Source organism: Ochotona curzoniae, unplaced genomic scaffold (assembly GCF_017591425.1).
Source record: "Ochotona curzoniae isolate NIBS_2020 unplaced genomic scaffold, NIBS_Ocur_1.0 contig_908, whole genome shotgun sequence".
Lineage (NCBI taxonomy): Eukaryota > Metazoa > Chordata > Mammalia > Lagomorpha > Ochotonidae > Ochotona > Ochotona curzoniae.
The window spans coordinates 32,278,507-32,298,801 of record NW_024466607.1 but is presented as its reverse complement, the minus strand read 5'-3'; the positions used below and the strand labels follow the sequence as shown (position 1 = coordinate 32,298,801).

At 42.0% G+C, this 20,295-nt stretch overlaps 1 long non-coding RNA gene across 4 annotated transcripts in view; it reads right to left on the bottom strand.

Annotated features, from left to right (window-relative positions):
• Nucleotides 1-9,595, bottom strand: part of LOC121165844 — a 33,004-nt gene extending 23,409 nt beyond the window's left edge. For all 4 annotated transcript variants that reach the window (XR_005885324.1, XR_005885321.1, XR_005885322.1 and 1 more), the window contains exon 1: nucleotides 9,518-9,595. This is a non-coding gene — a long non-coding RNA (uncharacterized LOC121165844). The remainder of the gene's footprint in view (nucleotides 1-9,517) is intronic.
• Between the last annotated feature and the right edge of the window lie 10,700 nt (nucleotides 9,596-20,295).

The window sequence follows — 20,295 nt, the reverse complement described above, 5'->3', positions numbered from 1 at the left end:
GTGTAAAAGGTATACAGCTTCACAACAGCCATCAACAAATGTGAAACACTGAATCACAGTGTCATCATTTCAGAGAGTAATTCTATAACTGTTCATAAATCTGAGTACTTTACATAGTGTAGCTCAAACATTTCCGAAGCTGGGAGTAAATGAGCTACTCCTAGTTGGGAGAGTAAGTCACAGCTAGCTCAAGGGACTTGCCCCACTCCTTCCTTTCTCTAGCCACACTCTTCTTGTCTCTTGTTGGGCTTATGAATTTTGAAGGCTCAAACCCACTAACATGCACTATGATTGGGGCTTGAAAATTCCTGTTCTATTTGCTAGAAACACTCTGTCATTCTTTACATGGCTTAAATTCAAGCCCCAATCAAAGCAAAGAAGCCTTTCCTGACTCTGCAGTGTAACTGGTACCCTAACCATACACTTGACCTTCCCCACCTCACATGCCCTTACCCACTTTATTACTTTGTTATCTTTCATCATTATGTACCCACTCATGTCTTTGACACCGTGTCTCTTCAACTATAATGGCAGAGAGGTTACCTATGTGGCCCGCTGATGCCATCCCAGAATGGGCATGAGGAAGTATTGCTTCCATTTGGTCCATTAACCAAACTACACTGCTAGAACAGCAGTAGGGTTTGAGCCCCTACAGTCAGTTAATATGGTATGTTCACAACTTGTATTCTATAGCCAACCAAACCCAGTATCTGCAAAGTAGGAATGATAAGCCAGGTACAGTCAAGGATAATGGGTCTTTCTAAATGATATTTACAAGGTTGCATAGTATTCACTTCTATGGCAAATCTGTTATCAATGGTCATGCTACTTCCCAACACCATCTACATAGAAAGTTGCATGTAAAGGCACTAAATATTCTCACATCATTAAAAGTCACTTTAAAGCACTGCATTCGTAAGATGTTACAAAATTAGCAAACAATGTAGAGAAAAAAACATCTAAGTGGCTTTCCTTAGGCAGTTGTGCTTCTGTTAGCTGTGGCAGCAGGGAAATCAGGCCCATGCATTGAAGACACTGAATTGCAGGCTCTGTGTCACCTTCTATTCCTGACGAACAGTGAGCAGACCTGGAACTCTGAATGCTTCTGATGAGTTCACCACAGTCCTTCCAGTGGGGAGCAGTTACAACACCCACTTCCCAGTCAGCATAGCTGGGTCAAGTCTCAGATGTGTTCCTGATTCCAGATGCCAGTTACCGTATACCCTGAGAGGCAGTGAAGTACCTTACAGCTACCTCTCAGCTGGCTCTCAGTCTAGGTCTCCCACGTGGGTCGCAGGAACCAAATCACATAAGCCATCATTGCTACTGTCCAGGGTCTGTACCAGCAGGAGGCTGGAATCAGTACATGGCATCCAAAAGCGGGACTCGGGCATCTTGGGTCTTACCTGTTAGGCTAAACACCCCTCTTTCCACCAGACTTCTTAACTGCTGTCTTACCATTAGGCTAGAAGCCCCTCCTCCCCACCCACTTTTTTTTTATTATTTAAAAGGCAGAGAGAAAGGTGCAGAGAGTAGTTCGGAATGACAGCTTACCTGCCTTCTCTGGCACTCTTAAGTCAGCTAGCTAACTTAGGTATTTTTAAGATGTCACCCTTCTCCCACATCAATATTGGTTACTTTCAAATGATCATCACTTTAGCTGCCTCTTTGCAATTCATCCCAAGACTTTTAAAAATTGTTATGAAAACTCTTGTGGTAGAACTGTTAAGAGGGCAGGACGGGAGCCTAAAGGTCCTGGCACTGTTTCCTTTTGCCTGTAAAGGCCTACCCAAAGGAAGGAAAAAAGAAAAAAACTATGTGAGAGATTTTTAGAGACAAAAAATGACAAAGCAGAAACCCAAAATGAGACATATCTGGGCCTGGAGTGATGGCACAGTAGGCTAAATCCTCACACCCTGTACATGCCAGGATTCCAGTACAGGTCTCGGCTGCTCTACTTCCCACCCAGCTCCCCGATTATGGCTGCAGAAGCAGTAAAGGATGGCCCAAAGCCTTGGGACCCTGCACCCGTGTGGGAGATCCACAGGAAGCTCCTGGCTCCTGGCTCTGGATTGGTTCAGCTCTGGCCATTGCAGCCACTTGGGGAGTGAACCAGCGGATGGAAGGTCTTTATCTTTGTCTTCTTCTCTCTATAAATCTGACTTTCCAGTGAAAAGAATAATAAAAAAAAAAAGACAAAGCTGAGAGGGAAGACTGAAACTATAACTGAGACAAAGAATAGAGACTAAGCGTGTTGTCTGAGTTACTATACTCAGCCATCTCTGAAGCTAGGGACACACTGCTGGATTTTCAATCTTGTAAGCCAATTACATTCTCCCGTATGCCAGTTTGGGTTGATGTTTTGCTCTTGTAACAAAATGTCCTCACAAACATGGTTGTGTGGGTAGGGTCATTTCAAGTTCAAAAATCTGAAGGGAGACCTATATGACTATAACTCTGCATATGAGGGAGAACATGGGATAACATTTAAAACAGCTTCAAAATGTGACTGTTTCATGAAAAAGAATCAACAAACCCGTCAAACATCTGTTCTGACTGTCCTCCTCATCTCTATGTATAAGACTGGAACTCCAAACTACTGGCATCAAGAATGACACCTCTTCAGGGCTAATGCCTAGGCCAAATGAGTGCTTTGTGATCCAGCACAATCCAACATAATCCAAGATGTCAAAAACAGAGCATTGATCTAGGTCATTGGAAAATAACTTGGATGAACTTTATATAATTTATCTCATTTCTTGATCAGAGGGAGTTTGGTTTCAGGCTTGACTGCCTTCAGGTCTGAAATGCAGAATCACAGCTAAACAGAGAGGGGTCACTATACCTGAACATGGCTCTCCAATATTAGTTTGCAGACTTTTTCCCCAAAAAACATGTCTAAGCAATGTTAAGAATGCCAATTGACAGTATAATGTAAAATATGCTAAAGAAAAGAGAATGTTAATGAGATGAGTAGAGAATGGGTTTCAAGAGCAGCCAATCTTTTATGTGCTTCTTTCTTCATTAACCAGTCTCTTTCTCCTTTTTTTTTTTCTTATTTTCAAGTATCTATTGGTTTTTATTTGAAAGTCAGAGACAGGAGTGAGAGAGACAGAGAGATCCTCTATATACTAGTTCACTCCCCACTTGGCCAAAATCCCCAGGGTTGGCCAGTCCTAACCAGCAGCTTCCCACCTGGGTCTTCCATGTGGGGACAGCAGCCCAAGCATTGGGGGCATCCTCTGCTGCTTTCCCAGGACATCAGCAGTGAGCTAAGTCAGAAGTCAATCAGCTGGGACTCCACCCCAGCACCCGCAGGAAATGCCAGTGCCAGAGGTGGAGGTTTAATGTGCTACACCATGATGCTGGCCCTTTTCTTCCTCCTCATCCTAGCACCAAAATGCATCTGTGTAGACAAGCCTCGAACTCTCCCACAATATGTGGGTGTTTTCACAGGAGACACTCAGCTTGTCCGTGCTCATTGCTAGCTGATAGCTGTTCAATGACATGCCTGCTTAAATAATTTTTTAAAAGATTTATTTATTTTTATTGGAAAGTCAGATACACAAAGAGAAGGAGAGGCAAAGAGGAAGACTGTCCATCCGTTGAATTTACTCCCCAAGTGGCTGATCCAAAGCCAGGAGCCAGGAACCTCTTCTGGGTCTCCCATGCTGGTGCAGGATCCCAAGGGTTTGGACCATCCTCTACTGCTTTCCCAGGCCACAAGTAGGGAACTGGATGGAAGCAGGGCTTCCAGGACACAAACCGGTGCCCATATGGGATCCCAGAACATGCAAAATGATGACTTTAGGTGCTGGGCTATAGCACCACGCCCCTATTAATTTAAATATTGTCCTGGTTTCCTCTATGTGGTTAGGAAGATGACGATGACCTTCTCCTGGGAATCCAAAGGTAGCATCTGCACGCTCACATTTAGAAAGTCCCCAGAAAGGTTCTCCAGTGCTTATTTTGAGTCATCCACCTTCTCCCAGCCAATCACACTGATAGAAGAAGACCACATCTATGAGAAATGTCCAACTCACCAAGTTAACACTTAATGGTGTTAAAACCATTACCCTTTTCTTAAAGATTTTATTTATCTTAAAGGCAGACTTACAGAGAGGAAGAGACAGAGAGAGGGAGATGGGACTTGCATCCACTGGCTCGCTCCCCAAGTGGCCCTAACAGCCAGGGTTGGGCCAGGCGGAAGCAGCAACCATCCCCTCCTCTGCTGCCTTTCCCAGAAGCATCATCAGGGAGTGGATTGGAAGTGGACCAGCTGGGATTCAAAGCTGCAAAAAGGACCACAGTTCCCAAATCGTTATAATCGAGTCCCACCTCACAATCTCACCTGGACAGTAGGAAAGTCATCAATAATGGTTCTTTGTTAGAAAGTCAGATTTTACAGAGAGAAAGAGACACAGAGAAAGATCTTTCATACACTGGTTCACTCTCCAAGTGGCCTCAACAGCCTGAACTGAACTGATCCAAAGCCTGGAGCCCAGAGCTTCTGGGACTCTCACATGGGTGCAGGTCCCAAAGCTTTGGGCTGTCCTCGACTGCTTTCCTAGGCCACAGCAGGGAGCTAGAAGGGACGTGGAGCAGCTGGGATATGAACAGGTACCCATATGAGATCCCAGCATATGCAAGGTGAGGACTTTTACCACTAGGCTACTATACTGGGACCAGTTAATAATAGCTTTTGAACAAAGATCTAAAGGAAATAAGTTGTAGGGATTCCTGGGAGAAGAAAATTCTAGGGCTAGGCAACAGAGATATCTAAGCTCTGAAGATGGAACACAAAGAGCAAAACATTGTGGGAGGTCAGGGGGAACACATGCCACTCAGCATTAATAGGGCCCAGCACCAACAGCACATGGCTAAATCCTCACCTTGCACGTGCCAGGATCCCATATGGGCACCAGTTTGAGTCTCGGCTACTCTACTTCCCATTCAGCTCCCCGATTATGGCTGCAGAAGCAGTAAAGGACGACCCAAAGCCTTGGGACCCTGCACCCATGTGGGAGACACAAAAGAAGCTCCTGGCTCCATGGATTAGCTCAGCCGTAGGCACTGTAGCCACTTTCAGATCAAACTAATGGTTGGAGGATCTTTTTCTCTATTTCTCCTCTTCGTAAAGCTGGTGTGCCTTTCCAACAACAATAAAAGTCTTTAAAAAGCATTAGTGGCCTCTTGATGAAGACATTCACTGTTTCTGTTGGTGAGTGGAAGCTAGTAGAGGGTTGTGAGTCTAAGCATGACAGTGAGTTGGGTTTAAAAGATTTCATCTGCCTGCTGCACTGTAAATGTAGAAGAAATATGGACATGTTAATAGAGAGCCTTTGTGGCTAGAACCCTGAAAGGGGTCTCCATCGATAAGATGGAGAAGTCACTGCGTTTGGAAAACAATCAATAAAATTTCTGCTAAATACATCGTCAGTTAAATAAGAGAAAAACCCCGAGATTTTTTTTTTTTGATGTGATAAACTGAAAGGTGGGGTGGCTATTTACTAATCTAAGAAGGCAAGGCTGCTTGAGGACTAGATTGAAGGAAACACCAGGAGATTGTCTCAAGACTGTAAACTCAGCTGGTTTTCTGAACATCCAACTTCAGTCGTTCAGTCGGCAGCTGGCTAAAGGAACCTAGAGTTCAGGGACACGGGTGGGAGCTGGCTATGTACAAGGGCATGTATTCGGGCACAAAGAGTCAATTAACTTTTGGTTTCGGGAACACAGAGCAGGTAGGAAACCCTGGCCCTGTGAAAGCAGAGTCTAACGTGGAGAAACTGAATAGTATGGATTCAACAAAATCAAGAATTTGTAGATCCAGATTAGTCATCCTTGGCCCAATACCAGGTAACTTGTTTAATGAAGTTAAAATTATTGCCCCCAGGGAAAATGTCTTATGTCAGCCTTAAAGGAAAAGAAGGATGTGGTAACACTTAGTGTCAAGTTCAAAAAAGAAAAAATTTTCATTTCTCACATGAGACCTAGAAAACTGTGTGTTCACGCATCCGTGTCTGTGTGTGTGTGTGTTGGGAGGGGAGAGACAGAGCGGAAGTGAGAGAGCACGAGCCAGCATAAATGAGTACGCTGCTTATATATAAACAACTTCTAACCTCATGTATCATTTCCTGGACTGGAAATTTTCAAAGACTTACTAATTTAAAAATAAACATTTTCTAGAAATTCCCTTCTCCCGAGGTTCCTCCCTTCCCCCACCCCCTCGCTCTCAGGAGTCCTCCCTTAATTACAAAACCTGCATAAGCCATTTCCTTTGGTGTGCAAAAAGGTGTGTAATTAAACCATCAGCATAATACCTATCTCCATGTAAAACTGCTCTTATGAACTTTAACTGCTGAATAAAAACTCCTATTACATGACCATTAAGTATTATGAAGAAAGCAAGTCATGGTAGGACTTGATTAATTTTGATACACTATGGATTGGGTCTGGAAGAAATCTGATTCTGGTGGGTCTTTTCCTCGTGTAGCCTTGGAGAGCTCCTTCTCGGGGAGGTGCAGACTGGCTTGGCACGGAGAAAAGGCCACTGGGCTCCTGACAGAGGACCCCATTATCGCGGGGGGGGGCGGTGACTGTAGGGGAGAAGCGTGAGCTCCCACTAATAAGTCATGGTCAGCACGATCAGCAGACAGAGGAACGGGGCACGGAGTGGGCAGAGATAATGTACATATTTGGGTACAGTTTCCTAAAACAACAATGTTCTAGGTTAATACACATTATTTTAACTTTCTAGGTTAATGCAAAGAGCCAAAGTTTGAAACTGACAATATTTTCTTTGGAATTCTAAAATTCATGAATCTGCATCAGGTCCAAGCTGAACTTGGATGCAGCTGGGGAAGAGAACGGCTACTAAATGATATCTCTACACACCCACCCTGAGTGCAGAAGGAGGCTGGAGAGCAGGATTTTCAAACAAGAACTAACTCTGACCAGCTGAAAGAAAGGAAAATTTGGGGAAGAGATGTCTACAAGTTACATGCTGGCATGTGGACCGTACTCAGCAGGTCAGCTCCCTTTTCAGAGACACTGAATACTCTTGAGAAGAATTTCAAAACTAAGTAGGTTTACGGCTGGGTTTCTCAGGTAAGCCCAGAAACAAAGCCCTGTTCAAATAGGACTCAGACTGGGCAGGAAGAAAGCCTGAGCAAAGCCTCCAGAGACCCTTCCTTACACCGGTTGGTGAAACAAACGACTTCTCCTGCAGAGGGCCTTAGACGTGGACACAAGCTAGAAACTGAACAGTAATAAGAGAACAGGGCTGGGGCCCAGGCTCAGGCAGAGGCAGGCTTCCCTCAACATGCCTGTCTCATCCTGAGTCCATGCCCTGAGAAAAAGAAAATCCAGAATGAGTAATTCTGCTCTTGAAAGAGAAATGTTGGGCCTGGCGCGGTGGCGCAAGTGGTTAAGGTCCTCGCCTTGCACGCCCCCGGGATCCCATATGGGCGCTGGTTCTAATCCCGGCAGCCCCGCTTCCCTTCCAGCTCCCTGCCTGTGGCCCGGGAAAGCAGTCAAGGACGGACCAAAGCTTTGGGACCCTGCACCCGCGCGGGAGACCCGGAAGAGGCTCCTGGCTTCGGATCGGCATAGCATCGGCAGTTGCGCTCACTCGGGGAGTGAATCATCGGACGGAAGATCTTCCTCTCTGTCTCTCCTCTCTGTATATCTGCCTTTCCAATAAAAAAAAAAATAAATAAAAATAAATGTTAAAAAAAAAAAAGAAAGAAAGAGAAATGTTGAGTGGAAGCACAGGCCAAGCTTTTGGAATCAAGTTTGATCTGTGAAGAGAACCTCATAGTCAAGCCACTGTTATGCTAAGAGGCCAAACACCCTTCCGCTCCCCTAGGAACTGGGCTTAGCTTACTTTCAGAGTCCACTTCATCAGCCAAAATTGTTCATGACTCGGGGGTGTAGGTGTTTAGGGTGGAAAATGGAACACCTAGGAAATACAATGTCTGTGAAGAAAAGAATGTGTCTTTCAAACATGAGGTTTAAAAAAAATATTTTACATAAGTCTTGAAGAAACTGATTCAACAAAAGAAAAATAAGTCCCACAGAATATTATATTTTGTTAAATGAAGGTAAGTAAATAACACAATAATGTTTACTTTATAAAAGCAGGGGCAGAGCAATGAGTCAATCCAGAACCAAATTCTTAACGGTATCAGCATGAAGACACTAAGAGGTGGACTCACACCTGGGAGAAAACTTTTTTTGTAAACTTAATATATTACACACACACATACACACACACACACACACCCTGAGCGACACGTAGCATAGCAGTTAAACTGCTGCTCAGGATAGCCACATACTGTAGCAGAGTGCCTACTTTGTGCCCTGGTCACTCTGTAGGATGCAACTGCCTGCTGATGTGCGCTGTAGGAAGCAGCAGAGGATGCCTCAGGTAGCTGAGCGCTCATCACCCAAGCTGGAAAGCCTTACTGCATTCTGGGTTCCCAGCTTTAGCCTGGCCCAGCTCTGGCTGTCACAGGCACTAGTCAAGCAAACCAGCAGACAGAGAAATAAATAGAGAGGGATCTTTTACCTACCTCTCTGCCTTTCAAGTAAAATATTTTAAAAGAAACTTGCAAGGGAATGGAATGACATGCTGATCTTATTACATAGCGGCAATTATCAAGGTAAGAAAAACAGTGTGTGGAGCATTCAACCCTGGGGAGAGGGGAAAGAACGACTACATAGAAAACAACCAACAAGACACAAAAGTAAGTCTTACTGAAATGTTCACATTAAATATAAATGTGTTAAGTTAAAAACCAAAAACACTGAGACTGTAATGCTAAATTAAAAACACAAGTTCTAGCAAGAAGCACACAAACACAAGGGTCAAGAGTCTGGAAGCAAAACAATAAATTAGAGATTTAAAAAATGTGAAACAAGAAAAAGTGGTGACCATTTCAATGAAAGAGGAGGTCTTTGAGGAAAAAAAATGAATAAAGATCTGACAAGAGAATGAAAAAGATATGAGAATAAGCACTCAATATGACCTAATAATATAACCTATAAGTTATATAGAAGTATAGACTTAGAGGAAAAAAAAATAAATTATCAGATGAAAGATTTATAATATTCCTCTTAGAATACAGTAGAGTAATCAGCACAAATAGTTACACAAGTCTTTTTGAAGGCTCAAGGTAAAAAGTAAATATATACAAACTATACATCAAACAAGAAATATGCATTATTTTTATTAATATGTGAAGTATTCCCCCAAATCAAGCATGTATTAATTCACAAGGCAAGCCTTTCAAAAAATCATGTCATATTCTTTGAATTTAAACATGCTACAACCTTATGAAGCAACTCTGACTTAAGTAAAAAACACAGTATGAACTTTAAAATACTTAGAAATGAATACCAGAAAAAAATGCTAAAGTTATTACAAAAAGAATATTAAATCTATCTGAAGGCAAGTAAAGGAACAAAGAAAGCTGATTGAAGAAGTTGAAGATGTCTGCTATTTCCAGATACTTACCCTCCCCTCCCGGCTCCACGGAAAAAAGCGAGAGAGAGAGAGAAAAGATGATCTCCATGACTGTTCAGACTGTTGTCTGGACAGAGTCTAGAGTATGCGTCAAACACAGGAAGCATCAGCAATGCAAGGGAAGAAGAGCCAGTTGTCACACAGTGCTGGTGACAGTGCCTACTGCCAGTCTCTACTCACAGGGCATGAGCTGGAGTACTGGGAAGCCTCTTTCCTCAGTAACGACAATTCAGTTTTCATCACAGTGGACAATGCTCAAGAACAACCTGAGAAATCTTAAAAGCCGGACACCAAGGGATCAAAACTATTTCCAAGCTACTTAGAAGCATCTAGAACAAAGCTCAGGAATATTTACAGGAATAAAAGAACATTCATCATTCACTTAGGCAAAATTTGCAACATCCAACTTATAATCCAACTGTGATAGCTATGAAAAGCAGAAAATACGAATCATGAGGAGAAAAATCAAGATACTGAACTAGCATAGATATAAGAATTAGCAGACAGTATTTTAAAAGTTACAAGTTTCAGTAGTGCAAACATAGTTGAAGCATGTTTTTAAAACACCAAAACTGAACCTCTAGAAAATGTTAATATTTGAGATGAATGCAAAAAACAGGATTAATGGCAACTTACAAATCATAAAAGGAAGGACAAATGAACTTGAAGACATAGACATAAAAACCATCCAAAATCAAAAACGAGGAAAAGGAGGAAACAGTAAGAAAAGAGCATCAAAGGGCTGGGGTTCACTTCAACACTACATACATGCAACTGCAACCCCTAAACTGGAAAAGAGTGCACAAAAATATTGAGGAAATAATGATGAAAAATTATAAACCACAGTCCAAGCAGCTCAGTGAACTCCAAGCAGAACCATGAAATATCCTACACCAAAACATCCTAATAAAAAATTGTTCAAAACCAGGAATTGAAGAGCAAAAACTTAAAAGCAGCCAGAGCATCAGCCATGTGCTGCAGAGGAGCAAATTTAAGAAGGATGGCAGATTTGTCATCAGAGACAGCACAAGTGAGAGGACGGTGGAGCAACATCTTACTGAAAATTCTGCAAGAAGCTGTCAACATCTTGATGCTGCAGAGTTTCTGAAAAAGAAGAGACTTTGCTGCACACAGACAAAAGCAAAAGCTAGGCACGACGTGTTGAAGTTCTTCAAACACAAAGACAATGGTAACAGAGGAAAACATGGATCTACACAAAGGAATGAAAGCTGCCAAAAACGACAATTACACTGGCAACATTTTTCAACTGAAATTTCTTCAAGGTCAAACTGATTGACCAAAAATAATAGCAATATGCCTTGAGGTTTATAAAATAAGCAAAAATAAATGCATGACAACAACAGTACAAAGCTCAGAAGAGCAGAAATAGAATTATATTATTAATTCCTATATATGAACTATATATATATATAGTTCCTATATATGAAGTTGAACAATTCACTCGCAGACAGACTGTAATGAATTATACATGTATAAATTCCAAAGAAGTGACTAAAATTAAAATGAAAGTTGTAGCTAATAAGAAAACAAGGCAGATAAAAACAGATCATAGGAAAACAATTCAGAAGATGGTAAAAAACCAGGAGGAAAGAAAAACAAAGAGTGGAGGGGACAAATATACCTCAAACAGCAAGGTAATACATTTAAACCTAATCATATCGGTAATCACTCCAAACGCACATGCTCTGAGGGGCAGGCAGGCATTGGGCCTTGCAGATAATATATCCCACTTTGGATGCCCCATCTCATCTTGGAGTGCACGGGTTCAATGCCTGCCTCAGGATCCCGACCACTGCATTCTGCTGCTGCAGACTAGCAGGTGGAAATGATGGGTCAAATCGTTGGGTCCCCGCCACTGACTTGGGAGATCTGATAGAGTACCTGGCTCAGGAACATTGAGGGCATTTTGAAGTAGGTCAACAGACAAGAGTGCTTCTCGCTCTGGCTCTCGCTCTCCCTTCCTCAATCCCTCCCTCTGATCCTACCTCTTCTTAATTCCTTTGTCTCTGCCTTCTAAATAAACACTTTACAAAAGTACTTATGGTCTAAATATCAGAAAAAAGAATACTGGAGCTAGTGAGTGATGCAGTGGTTAAGATACTGCTTGGAATGCCTGAATCCTTGACGGAGTGCCTGAGTTCAAGTCTCGTCTGCTTCCAATCCAGTTCCTTGGTAAGGTACACTCTGGGAGGCTCAAAGGGATGGTGCAAGTATTAGGGTCCCTGTCAACAACCTGGAGACCTGGATTGAGTTCTGGGGTCCTAATTTTAACCTGCCTCAAGTCTTCTGTTTTTAAAGGTTTTTGTTTGTTTGTTTTAGTACTTAAAGGAATAGGGGAGGGGGAGAGACAGAGGTGACAGTGAGAGAGGAACAAGAGAGAGATAGATCTGGACACAAACTCCACGGATGGACATAACAACAAGAGGTAGGCCAGTGAGAAGCTGGCAGCTAGGGGCTTCTTCTGGGTCTCACAAGTGGGTTCAGTGAGCCTGATCATCCTTGGACCATCCTCCACTGTTTCTCCAGACCATTAGCAGGGATCTGGAACATAACTGGAGCAGCTGGGACATAAATAGCTGCCTATATGGGACGCCAGTGCTGTAGGCGAAGGCTTAGCCTGATATGCCACCACAATGCTCCCAAATTAGATATTTACATACTTATGTTTATATTTAATATATATGTTTTAAAGTGGGAATAATCAGGTTGCAAAACAAAAGCAATACTAAATAAATGCTGCCTACAAGAAATAGAACTTAAATGTGAAAACAGAAATAGATTAAAAATGGAAGAGGAAAGACATAGAATATTTATACTTATTAAAGGAAATCTACCAGCTAGCGTTTGGCACTCTGGTTAAAGTCTCATTTGCAACTGGTACGTCTGTGCTGGGGGCAGTGTCTGCATTTCAACCCTGGCTCCTTTTCCATGTCCAGCTTCCTGCTTACACACACAGGAGGGAGTCAGCGATGACAGACACCGGTATCCCTGCCTCTCACTAGGCAGAAGGGCACTGCGTTCCCGGTTCCTGGCTCCATCCAGGCACAGCCCCACCCAGCCATCCCAGGAATCGGCAGAGAGAACTAGTAGGTGAAGCTCGCTGATACTCTTCGAAATTTTAATGTAAGAAAAAGAAAACTAGAGCAGCTATGCTGAGTAGATTTCAGATAAAAAATATCACCAGGGATTAAAAAAAAAATGTGCCATCCTGATTTTTACCAAAAGGACACAAAAGTCCAAATATATTTATTACATAATAACAGAAATTAAAAATAACACAAAGCAAATAGAGATAAATGATGAACACAAATATCCCAACTATACTGTGAGATGTCAGTACCTCTTTCAGTAGATGATAGGACACAGGAAACTATTAAGAAAATGCAAGGTTTGAACAATGAATTAACATGGCAAGCAAGACACCAGGAGCTTCATCTGGATCTCCAACGTGGGTGCAGAGGTAAAAACACTTAAACCATCTTTGGTTGCTTTCCCAGATGCACTACCAGGGAGCTGGACTGGAAGTACAGCAGGTGGGACTCAGAACCAGTGCAAATAAGCATTTCCAAAACTGCAGGCAACAGTTTAACGTGCTACACCACAACTAAGACCCCACTAATTTCTAAAACATTAACAACATTAAGACATTTCTAAAACACTGGGCTGGCACTGTGGCATATTAGGTTAAGCCTCTGCTTGTGGTGCTTGCATTCCATGTGGGTGCCAGTTCAAGTCCAGGCTGTTCTATTTCCCCTCCAGTTCCCTGCTAATGCACCTAGAAAAAGTGCTCAGGTCTCTGCACTCACATGGGAGACCTGGAGGAAGCTCCAGGCTCCTGACTTCACACTGGCCCAGTTCCAGCTGCTGCAGGCATCTGGGGAGTGAATCAGTGAATGAAATCTATCTTTGTCCTTCTCTCTCTGTAAATTTTCCTTTCAATTTAAGTTATTTAATTTAAATAAACACATAATCTTAAGAAAGAAACATGACTCAAAAGGAACAGAATATAGTCTTTCCAAGTGCATATGTACTGCAATTTATTATTTTCTAGATCATAAAACATGTATAAATAAATCTAATAAGCCATACAGTGTGGGAGGTGGTTAAGCTGCCCCTACGAAACTGGCATTCCACAGGAAGGCATCACTATGGGTCCCAGTTGCTCCCCACAAAACCCCCTGCTAATGTGTTGCAGGGAACACTGTCAGAAGGCCCATCACCTGGGCCCCTATCACACATGTGGATGACACTTGGCTGGAGATCCTGGCTTGTGGCTTAGGCCAGGCCCAGCCCCAAGCATCGTGGACATTTGGGAAATTAACCAGTGGGTAAAGATCTCTTTCTCTTTTTCCCTAATTCTCCTTCTAATTATTATTTTTTTTTAAAAAAGATTTATTTATTTTTATTGGAAAGTCAGATTTACAGAGAGAAGAAAATACAAAAAGCTCTTCCATCTACTGGTTCACTCCCCAAGCTGCCACAACAGCCACAGCACCTGGAACTGATCTGAAGCCAGGAGCCTGGAGTTTCTTCCAAGTCTCCAATGTGGGTGCAGGACCCCAAGGCTTTGAATCATCCTCTGCTGCTTTCCTAGGACAGAAGCAGGGAACGGGATGGGAAGTGGAGCAGCCAGGATATGAACCGACACCCATATGGGATCCTGGCATGTATAAGGCGAGGACTTTACCCACTAGGCTATTGCACTGGGCCACCTCCAACTCTTCTATAGAAACAATAAATCTGTAATGAAAGTCATGTTCTTTGACCACTGTAATTAAAACAAAGCCCTTTAAAAACTAATTTGGAATTAAATAATTCTGCAAGCTATGAGTTTAAACTTTCAAAATGAAAATTAAAAAAAAATCAAAATTTTATAGAGACAGTTAAAGAAGAAACATCTAAAAAGGAAAGGCTAGTACTTTAGACAGAAGACAAGTCTTTGGCAAGACTGATCTTGTGCACAAAGGATAAGATATTAAAACATGACATGCAAAAACAGAAGAGGGGAAAAAACAGATCAAAGGAAAAATATGAACACACTGGCAATAAAATTGAAAGAGCAAAATAAATCCTCTGAAATAAGACAAAAACAAGAGTAGAACAGAAATTTCAGTCATAATTAAACTGCAATTAATTCCCACAACAGGCCCGAGGTCTAAATGATTTTACAGATGAGATTTTTCCCAACTTTCAGAACGCAGGTAACCCTTACCCTACTGCAGAACTGTGCCACTTGTTTTATGTCAGGTATACTCATAATTGCATAACATGATAAAGATAGAACAAGAAAGCAGTTTACAAGCCTGTTGGTCCTAAAACTGTTTACACGTACGTACTAAGCAAAATATAGAGATGAATGAAAAACATATTATAAGTACATGTGTATTCTAATCAAATGCAGGGATAGTGTAATCTCAGAACATGGAATCAAAAAGCCATAAGGTTAGTAACAAACACCTTCTAAATTTCAACAGCTACAAGTGAAAACACACACTGACAGAGAACTATAATCTGCATCTTCCCAATATGTAGTCTCAATAAAGAATTCGCTTCTACCCGAACCTAACCTGGTACAAAAACTAGAACAACGATTACATACAACGGAAGTATCTTCAATGTGCTTATTCTAAAATCAGACACAAGTCACTGAGGTTTTCTATCATCACTGCTGTTCAACATAAAGCTAGGAAGTAACTTCAGTAAGGAATATAGATTGGAAGAGAAGGGAAAAAAATTCCGTAGGAATAAAGTTATTTAAAAATGTATATTGTCTGCAGAAAGTTAAAATAATTCTATTGACAGCATTAAATAAGTTGGATATTAAATCAACATTAATTGTCCTTAAATACATTCATTGCAATTTCCCATTAAGGTGGTGTGTGTGTGTGTGTGTGTGTGTGAAGGGTAGGGAGAAATTTGACAAATTGGCTCTAAAATTCATATGAAAAGGAATAGAGTCATTACAAAAGTATAACAGAAAAACCAGATGGAGATCTTACCCTGCCAGACATCAACACTTAAGCAGTTATACTCATGAAGACGGCATGGTATGTCTTCTGGAAACATAAATAAACTACTGTATAAGAACAGCGAGACCAGAAGACAACTCCACGTATATATGGAACCCTGACACAGCTGGCACTGTAAATAAGCTGGGACCATTGGATTTCAATATAAATAACATGAAGTTGAATCTTTTGTTCACAATATACATAAATATCAATTCCAGATGGCTTTAAAAACTTAAATGTCCTTAAAGCAACTCAATACAATGTCCTTAAAACAATTCAATAGAAATTTTAAGTACAACATCCAATAGAAAATTTGAATACATATATAAAAGACATCAACAGTCATTTCACAGGGAAAGGAAATATAAATGTCCACACAAAAATAAAAAGACGCTCAAATTCACTTGTACTCAGGAAAAACGCAAATTAAAATCTCAAAGAGAATACCACTTCACACTCAGTCACTTGGCAGAAACCAACAAGCCAACAATACCAAGTATTGCTGGGAATGTGAAACAAGGAGAGTCTCTGCACGGCAAGTGGGAGTTTACAATGAAACGACTGCTTTCGAAGACAGTATGGCACTAATGGGCAACACTGAAGCAGCACACTGCCTGCGCTCCAGAAACTCGGCTTCTAGCACTACACTCTACAGAGACGCTCTCGCAAACCAACACCTTGTAAAAAGCATGTTTATAGCTTGTAACGACAAAAGTGTAGGAAACAAGCCATACACGGACCAATAACAGAAAAATTAACTGTTCCAGAAAAATTGAAAGCCTATAAAGCCGTGACAGTGACTAAATATAAATTGGAGTTTTCAGGAACATAATGTTCAACAAAGCAAGCAAGCAGCAGTATGATTCTATTTTCGCTACATCCCTAACCACCTAAATGAAATACTATTTTGTTTAGGAAAATAGAAACCAATTAAAGAAACAGGTTTGTGGTTTCCTGCAAGAAAAAGGAGTGAGATGAATAACATGTAAGAAGGCATATAAGAAGTTTCTATAGTTGTGGTGATATTTCATGTATTTAGCTTTGTTACAACAACCCGAGTGGCACGGAATTGTCGGTCACACTGGTAGTAAAAGCAGTATGAATAGCATAGAGAGTTCAACTAAATTATAATATTTTGCTACTCTAGAAACATCTAGTGGTTAACTGGGTTTTTTATTCTTGCCACAAGTTCTGGCTCTATAACTCAAGTCTCATGGAGGAGTCCATGCAAAAAAAAAAAGTAAAGCAAGCAGTGGACACGAGCACAAACACCAAAGGCCTTTACATTCCTGTGCCCTGCAAGTTCCTGGCAGCCACACGGCCACCCTTCCCACTGAGCCTCGAAACACGCAGCGTCAAGGCCAAGCCCCTGCTCCCAAGCCATCGGCACTGACAGGAAAGACACACCTCTCTGGAAGTCCAGCTCTTAACTTAAATATCCTTACATACATCACTGCCAGCAAGTTCAGGGTTGCCAGTCAGTCCATTCATAAAAACTTGGAAAATGCAACTTTTGGGTTCAGGTGAATAACAGGACGAAACCTGTGGTTTTGCCTAAGACTCTTCACCTATGCCAACTTGAATTTATGTAATGGAAACAAAACTGTTCTTGTACTAACTAAGCAAGTGACTTCCATGTATAATATTTGTTCTGGGCCCGAGGATGCAGTTAGAATTCAGGAGAGAAAAGCCAAATAGATCAAATCCCTGCATTTTGCTGGCTCAGGTAAATCAGAGAGGCCTTTCTCGGTTGTTGAGGTTGTTTACACGTGACATAATCCTCTTAACTGACAGGAAGGCATGTTCGTGTTTGCTGCTGAGTCACACTTTAGGAGAAGTGGGTGGGAGACATGAAGACCAATTTCCTTGCTTTCCTGTCATTTGTGCAAGTCTGTAAAATGGGCCACTGGCTCACCCTGAGGAGTGGCTGCAGTCGGCAGCCTTAGCTGTCGTCCTCACCAGCTTCTACAAGCGAGAAGCAGTGAGTCACCACACGATCATTCTGACGTGGACTGCTCCACGGTCCTCCTCTGGCACGCACAGGACTGTCCTCCCCTGGCACGCACAGGACTGTCCTCCCCTGGCATGCACAGGACTGTCCTCCCCTGGCACGCACAGGACTTGTCTTCAGTGTTCTAATCAGAACGGATATTAAAGTGACTGTTACTTTTCTTGTCCCTGTGTGGAGCCAAGTTAAGTTCCAAGTTTAGCTGTACGGGAAGGAGAACACAGGTTTTTGGGGCACCTGCACCAAATAATATAACCTATCACCAATAGGAAAACCTATTTTCCTACTTATTATCTTTGTCGCTGATTCTTCAAATTGGTCTGTAGAATACATAGGGTGAAATGAAGACTGCCTCTTGATTCTTAGTACTAGATTAAGACAGAAAATTAGTCTGAATTAATAGGTGCTGCTATAGGCAACAAATGGAAGGATTCAAAACCTATTTAGCAAGGGTGGGAGGTCAGCCTAATAGTTAAAATGCCACATGTCCTACGCTGGAGTACGTGGGTTCAATGCCCAGTCCCAGTTTCAGCTCTTAATTCCAGCTTTCTTTTGGTGCTGGGAGGCAGTGCTGAGACCTGGTTTGCATTTCCAGCAGCTGGCTTCACCCGAGGTTGGCAAGAATGGGAAGAACCCAACGAAACATGCAGAGATCAGCCTAGACACAAAAAGCTGTAGGTATCAAAGGAAGTATGCAGTTCTGGAAACTGAGTACTTCTGTTGACTGTACAGCATAAAATATAATCCTGGGACCCTAGCTGTGGCCCAGCAGCTTATCCTGTCACTCAGCAGACGAGCACCCCACAGTTAGAAGCCTAGGTGCTCCGCTTCCGACCCAGCTCTCTGCAAATGTGAGTCCTAGATGAATGTCCTGCCCACCAGCTTTGGCCTGATTCGGCTCTGGCTGTCATGGTCAACTGGGTATGAAACCAACAAATGGAGGATGTCTCTTTCTGTTGCCTTTCAAATCTGCTTGAAAAAGAAGTATTATATGTAGTTTTGCAATAGCACAGAGCTCTATTTTTATTTTTCTTCAAGCTATGTTGTTAGAACCTAGAATGTTTTATTGTTTATCACTAACTGAATGTCTCCCAGGCTGGATTGGTGTGGGGAAAACATGTTTCCTTCCTAGTTCGGGAGACTTTCCTTTGGCTGCGAGGAGCAGTGATTTCCTGCCATTGGCATCGTCACCATGGTACAAACACCTTGTGGCATGAAAACATTACAATGTTTTTGACGTCCTTTTCCTCCTGCCGGTTCACCTTCAGCCTAGACTTAAATCCCTAAAATCCAGACATCTGGATTGGACCTTCTTTCCCCCTCCCTCCCTGAACTCTGCAGCCAACATGTTAAGCAAAGAGGAACCTAAACGTGACAGTACTGAGATGGTGTCCCTCAAAAGAGCAATGATTCCTTTACTAGGTGGTGGCACTCCAAATAGATAATTCTACCACTTTCACTTAATTTCCTGAAAAGGTTAGCTGTTAAAATTAAACAATACGCTAAGTGTGGAATGTCAATCCTTACTTTGAACAATCTCTTACCCAGAGTATCAAATAAAGCTTGCATTGGGTTTACAGTATTTTTTTTTTAAATTTTTGTTAGTCCATCAAAAAGGGTAGTTTGAAAAGTAATACATACTAACACTTGCCCACCTTCTGCCTGAAAAGCATCTTTAATAAAGCTAGACACAGCTGACTTGGAAACAAAAATTCCAACATGCAAATGTTTCAGGAACACAGTAAAGACAGCTGACAATCACTGAGCACCTCCAACGCGTTAGTACTTTTCTCTGTGTCTTATTTCCTAACAGTCCTACTAGTTTGTAATATTCCTACTAGGCAGATGTTTTATTATTGTGTCTATTTTCTGGATCAAAAGCTAAAGTGTTCGGAGGGTGAGTAAGCATACTATATTCAAAGGCCTATCACATCTCCTTTTCTAACAGATTATCAGCTAAGTTGTGACAGATCAAGAGGATAGAGTGACTGAAAATGTTGTAACACCCCTTTTTCCCATGCAAGTATTCATTCTATACTACAAGTATTAACTGACTGCTTACTGGGTGCCAAGGACTTTTTTTAGGTATTGAAATAGTTTTTTGTTTTATTTTGTTTTTTTCTAAAGGTCCCAGCTGTAGGCCACTTTGTAGGCTGCTTTATACCTAGACAAGTGTTACACTGCCGGGAGAAAAGCAGCCAATAGCTGGCTGGCATTCTGGGTTTGATTAATGCCAATACTGAAACTATACCAATATGCCAGAATAGTTGCCTATTCTTTAAGATTTGGTCATATTGGATATGAACTGTACTACTGCAACAATGTGGAGGAATCCAACATGGGGAGGAGGGCACAGGGAGGGGTTGGGGAAATCCCAGAGCCTATGAAACTGTGTCATAAAACGAAATAAAAAAAAAATAGATTTGGTCATAGGGACAGAGTATCCACTGCTCCAATACAGGTGCACACTGGCTAGGGGTGCCCCACTGCTGCAGCTGCAGCAGTCCATGCTTAGAGGTGCCTGGGGCTGGGGGATAGGGGACCTTTGGAATAGGGGCTATTTAGGGTTTGTTTGTGTTGGGTTGGGCAGAGCAGTGGTTACTCCACCACCCTGCCTAAGTCAAGCCAACACTACCAACCAGGATTGTTTAGAATGCCAAATCACCCTCAGTGTTCCAAAGGTCAACACCCCCACCATGAGGAGTACCCTATCCTACAAGTAACATGTA